Here is a 6,000-nt window from a genome sequence, read left to right as displayed (position 1 = left end):
CAGTGCTGGACACTGGCAGTGTGTTTTAGATTCCCAGGTCGCTCTGTGTAGGACACTGACACGGTGTTCTACATTGCTCGGTCACTCTGTGTAGGGCTCTGACAGTGTGTTATTGAATCCCCGGCCTATCTGTGCAGGACACTCACAGTACGTTATACATTCTCTGGTCACTCTGTGGAGGGCACTGAAGTTATGTTATAGATACCCCGGTCACTCTGTGTAGTACACTGACAGTGTGTTATAGATTCCACGGTCACTCTGTGCAGGACACTGACAGTATGTTATACATTCTCTGGTCTCTCTGTGCAGGGCACTGAAGTTATGTTATAGATTTCCCGGTCACTCTGTTTCGGACACTGACAGTGTGTTAGAGATACCCCCGATCATTCTGTGCAGGACACTGACAGTGTGTTAGAGATTCCCCCGATCACTCTGTGTAGGACACTGACTGTGTGCTATAGATTCTGCGGTCACTCTGTGTCGTACACTGACAGGACCCTACGAGAGTGCAGCAATCGCACTGCACTGACCCTCTGGCTGTGCAGTGCTCCCTCAGTACGGACCCTCCGACAGTGACGTGCTCCCGCAGTACTGACCTATCGACAGTGCAGAACTCCCGCAGTTCTGACCCGACGACAGTGCAGCAATCGCACAGTACTCACCCTCTGACAATGCAGCAATCCCTCAGTACTGACCCAATGACGCTGCAGTGTTTTTTATTACTGACAATCTGACCGTGCAGCACTCCTTCCGTACTGACCCTATGACACTGCAATGCTCCCTCAGTACTGACCCTCTTACAGTGCAGCACTCCCTCAGTACAGACCCTATGACACTGCAGTGCTCCCTCAGTCTTGAGCCTATGAAAGTGCAGTGCTCCCTCTGAACAAACCGTCTGACACTGCAGTGCTCCCTCAGTCATGACCCTCCGACAGTGCACTGCTCCCTCTGTCATGACCCTCCGACAGTGCAGTGCTCCCTCAGTCATGACCCTCCGACAGTGCAGTGCTCCCTCTGTCATGACCCTCCGACAGTGCACTGCTCCCTCAGTACTGACCCTCTGACAGTGCGGCAATCACTCAGTACTGACCCTATGACTCTGCAGTTCTCCCTCAGTTCTGAACATCTGACAGTGGAGCACTCCCTCAGTACTGACCCTTTGCCACCGCAGTGCTCCCTCAGTACTGACCCTATGACGATGCAGTGCTTCCTCTGGACTGACCATATGACAGTGCAGTGCTCCCTTATTACTGACCCTCTGACAGTGCAGTATTCCCTCAGTCCTGACACTCTGACAGTGCAGTACTCCCTCAATACTGACCCTCTGACTGTGCAGTGCTCCCTCAGTACTGACCCTATGACGATGCAGTGCTTCCTCTGTACTGACCATATGACAGTGCAGTGCTCCCTTATTACTGACCCTCTGACAGTGCAGTACTCCCTCAGTCCTGACACTCTGACAGTGCAGTACTCCCTCAATACTGACCCTCTGACACCGCAGCGCTCCCTCAGTACTGACCCAAAGATGCTGCAGTGCTCCCTTATTACTGACCCTCTGACAGTGAAGCTCGCACTCAGTACTGACGCTATGCACCGCAGTGTTCCCTCAGGACTGACCCTACGTGAGTGCAGCAATCGCACAGTACTGACCTTCTGACAGTGCAGTGCTCCCTCAGTACTGACCGTCTGGCAGTGCCGTGCTCCCGACGTACTGACCCTATGAGTGTGCAGCAATCGCACAGTACTGACCTTCTGACAGTGCAGTGCCCCCTCAGAACTGACCCTCTGACAGTGCAGTGCTCCCTCAGTACTGACCGTCTGGCAGTGCCGTGCTCCCGACGTACTGACCCTACGAGTGTGCAGCAATCATACAGTTCTGACCCTCTGACAGTGCAGCACTCCCTCCGTACTGACCCTATGACACTGCAGTGCTCCCTCAGTGCTGACCCTCTTACAGTGCAGCACTCCATCAGTACAGACCCTATGACATGGCGTGCTCCCTCAGTACTGACCCAAAGATGTTGCAGTGCTCCCTTCTTACTGACACTCTGACAGTGCAGCACGCCCTCAGTATTGACCCTATGACAGTGCAGTTCTCACTCTGCACAGACCATCTGACACCGCAGTGCTCCCTCTGTACTGAACCTCCGACAGTGCAGTGCTCCCTCAGTATTGACCCGCCGACAGTGTTGCTCCCCATCAGTACTGACACTCCGACAGTGCAGCACTCCCTCAGCACTGACCCTATGAAACTGCAGATCTCCCTCAGTACTGACCCACTGACAGTGCAGCACTCCCTCAGTGCTGACCTTCTGACAGTGCAGTGCTCCCTCAGTACTGACCCTCTGATAGTGCAGTACTCCCTCAGTACTGACCCTCTGACAGTGCAGTGCTCCCTCTGAAATAACGATCTGACACTGCAGTGCTCCCTCCGTTCTGAACATCTGACAGTGGAGCACTCCCTCAGTACTGACCCTGTGCCACCGCAGTGCTCCCTCAGTACTGACCCTATGACGCTGCAGTGCTCCCTCAGTACTGATCCTCTGACAGTGTAGTGCTCCCTCAGTACTGACCCTCTGACAGTGCCGTGCTCCCTCAGTACTGACCCTGTGCCACCGCAGTGCTCCCTCAGTACTGACCCTATGACGCTGCAGTGCTCCCTCAGTACTGATCCTCTGACAGTGTAGTGCTCCCTCAGTACTGACCCTCTGACAGTGCCGTGCTCCCGCAGTACTGACCCTTCGACAGTGCAGCACTCCCGCAGATCTGACCCTACGACAGTGCAGCACTCCTTCATTACTGACCCTCTGACAGTGCGGCACTCCCCCAGTACTCAGGCTCCGACAGTGCAATGCTCCCTCAGTACTGACCCTCCGACAGTGCAGTACTCCCTCAGTACGGACCCTCTGACAGTGCAGTGCTCTCTTATTACTCACCCTCTGACTGTACGGCATTCACCCAGGCTGACCCTCCAACAGTGCAGCACTCCCTCAGTACTGACCCTTTGACTGTGCAATGCTCCATCAATACTGACCCTCTGACAGTGCAGCACCCCCTCATTGCCGACCCTTTGACAGTTCAGCATTCCTCAGTACTGACCATATGACACTGCAGTGCTCCCTCATTTCTGACCCTCTTGCAGTGCGGCATTCCCTCAGTACTGACCCTATGACACTGGAGTGCTCACTCATTACTGATCCTCCAATTGTGCTGCATTCCCTCAATACTGAACCTCCGACAGTGCAGTACCCCCTCAGTACTGACCCTTTGACACTGCAGTGCTCCCTCATTACTGACCCTCTGACACTGCAGTGCTCCCTCAGAACTGACCCTCTGACAGCCCAGCGCTCCCTCTGTACTGACCCAAAGATGCTGCAGTGCTCCCTTATTACTGACCCTCTGACAGTGAAGCTCGCACTCAGTACTGACGCTATGCACCGCAGTGTTCCCTCAGGACTGACCCTACGTGAGTGCAGCAATCGCACAGTACTGACCTTCTGACAGTGCAGTGCTCCCTCAGTACTGACCGTCTGGCAGTGCCGTGCTCCCGACGTACTGACCCTATGAGTGTGCAGCAATCGCACAGTACTGACCTTCTGACAGTGCAGTGTCCCCTCAGAACTGACCCTCTGACAGTGCAGCACTCCTTCATTACTGACCCTCTGACAGTGCGGCGCTCCCCCAGTACTCAGGCTCCGACAGTGCAGTACTCCCTCAGTACGGACCCTCTGACAGTGCAGTGCTCTCTTATTACTCACCCTCTGACTGTGCGGCATTCACCCAGGCTGACCCTCCAACAGTGCAGCACTCCCTCAGTACTGACCCTTTGACTGTGCAATGCTCCATCAATACTGACCCTCTGACAATGCAGCACTCCCTCATTGCCGACCCTTTGACAGTTCAGCATTCCTCAGTACTGACCATATGACACTGCAGTGCTCCCTCATTTCTGACCCTCTTGCAGTGCGGCATTCCCTCAGTACTGACCCTATGACACTGGAGTGCTCACTCATTACTGATCCTCCAATTGTGCTGCATTCCCTCAATACTGAACCTCCGACAGTGCAGTATCCCCTCAGTACTGACCCTCTGACAGTGCAGTGCTCCCTCAGTACTGACCCTCTGACAGTGCAGTGCTCCCTCAGTACTGACCCTCCGACAGTGCAGTACTCCCTCCGTACTGACCCTCTGACAGTGCAGTGCTCCCTCAGTACTGACCCTCCGTCATTGCAGTGCTCCCTCAGTACTGACCCTATGATAACGCAGTCCTCCCTCAGGCCTGACCGTATGACAGTGCAGTGCTCCCACAGTGCTGACCCTCTGACAGTGCAGCACTCCCTCAGTACTGACCCTCCGTCATTGCAGTGCTCCCTCATTACTGACCCTTCGACAGTGCGGCATTCCCTCAATACTGACACTCCGACAGTGCAGTACTCCCTCAGTACTGACTCTCTGACACTGCAGTCCTCGCTCAGTTCTGAACATCTGACAGTGCGGCACTCCGTCAGTTCTGATCCTGTGACACCGCAGTGTTCCCTCATTATTGACCCTATGACGCAGCAGTGCTCCCTCAGGACTGAGCCTCTGACAGTGCCGTGCTCCCACAGTACTGACCCATCGACAGTGCAGTTCTCTCTCAGTACTGACCCTCTGACAGTACAGTGCTCCCTCAGTAATGACCCTCCTGCATTGCAGTCCTCCCTCTGAACTGACCAGCCGACAGAGCGGCTCTCCCTCAGTACTGACCCTCCGACAGTGCAGCACTCCCTCAGTACTGATCCTATGACACTGCAGTGCTCCCTCAGTACTGAGCCTCTGACAGTGCAGCACTCCCTCAGTACTGTCCCAATGACAACGCAGTGCTCCCTCAGTACTGACACAAAGATGCTGCAGTGCTCCTTTATTACTGACCCTCTGACAGTGAAGCACGCCCTCAGTACTGACCTTCTGACAGTGCAGTGCGCCCTCAGTACTGACCCTCTAACAGTGCAGTACTCCCTCAGTACTGACCCAAAGATGCTGCAGTGCTTCCTTATTACTGACCCTCTGACAGTGCAGCTCGCACTCAGTACTGACGCTATGCACCGCAGTGTTCCCTCAGGACTGACCCTATGACAGTGCAGTGCTCCCTCTGTACTGACACTCTGAAAGTGCAGTGCTCACTCAGTACTAACCGTCCGACAGTGCAGTGCTCCCTCAGCCCTGACCTTCTGGCAGTGCCGCACTGCCTCAGCACTGGCCCTACGACACTGCAGTGCTCCCTCAGTAATGACCCTCTGGCAGTGCAGCGCTCCCCCAATACTGACCATCCAACAGTGCAGCACTCCATCAGTACAGGCCCTCTGACTGTGCAGTGCTCCCTCAGTGCTGACCCTCTTACAGTGCAGCACTCCATCAGTACAGACCCTATGACATGGCGTGCTCCCTCAGTACTGACCCAAAGATGTTGCAGTGCTCCCTTCTTACTGACACTCTGACAGTGCAGCACGCCCTCAGTATTGACCCTATGACAGTGCAGTTCTCACTCTGCACAGACCATCTGACACCGCAGTGCTCCCTCTGTACTGAACCTCCGACAGTGCAGTGCTCCCTCAGTATTGACCCGCCGACAGTGTTGCTCCCCATCAGTACTGACACTCCGACAGTGCAGCACTCCCTCAGCAATGACCCTATGAAACTGCAGATCTCCCTCAGTACTGACCCACTGACAGTGCAGCACTCCCTCAGTGCTGACCTTCTGACAGTGCAGTGCTCCCTCAGTACTGACCCTCTGATAGTGCAGTACTCCCTCAGTACTGACCCTCTGACAGTGCAGTGCTCCCTCTGAAATAACGATCTGACACTGCAGTGCTCCCTCCGTTCTGAACATCTGACAGTGGAGCACTCCCTCAGTACTGACCCTGTGCCACCGCAGTGCTCCCTCAGTACTGACCCTATGACGCTGCAGTGCTCCCTCAGTACTGATCCTCTGACAGTGTAGTGCTCCCTCAGTACTGACCC

This window comes from Heterodontus francisci, chromosome 33 (genome assembly GCF_036365525.1).
Source record: "Heterodontus francisci isolate sHetFra1 chromosome 33, sHetFra1.hap1, whole genome shotgun sequence".
Taxonomy (NCBI): Eukaryota; Metazoa; Chordata; class Chondrichthyes; order Heterodontiformes; family Heterodontidae; genus Heterodontus; species Heterodontus francisci.
This window is presented reverse-complemented; position numbering follows the sequence as displayed.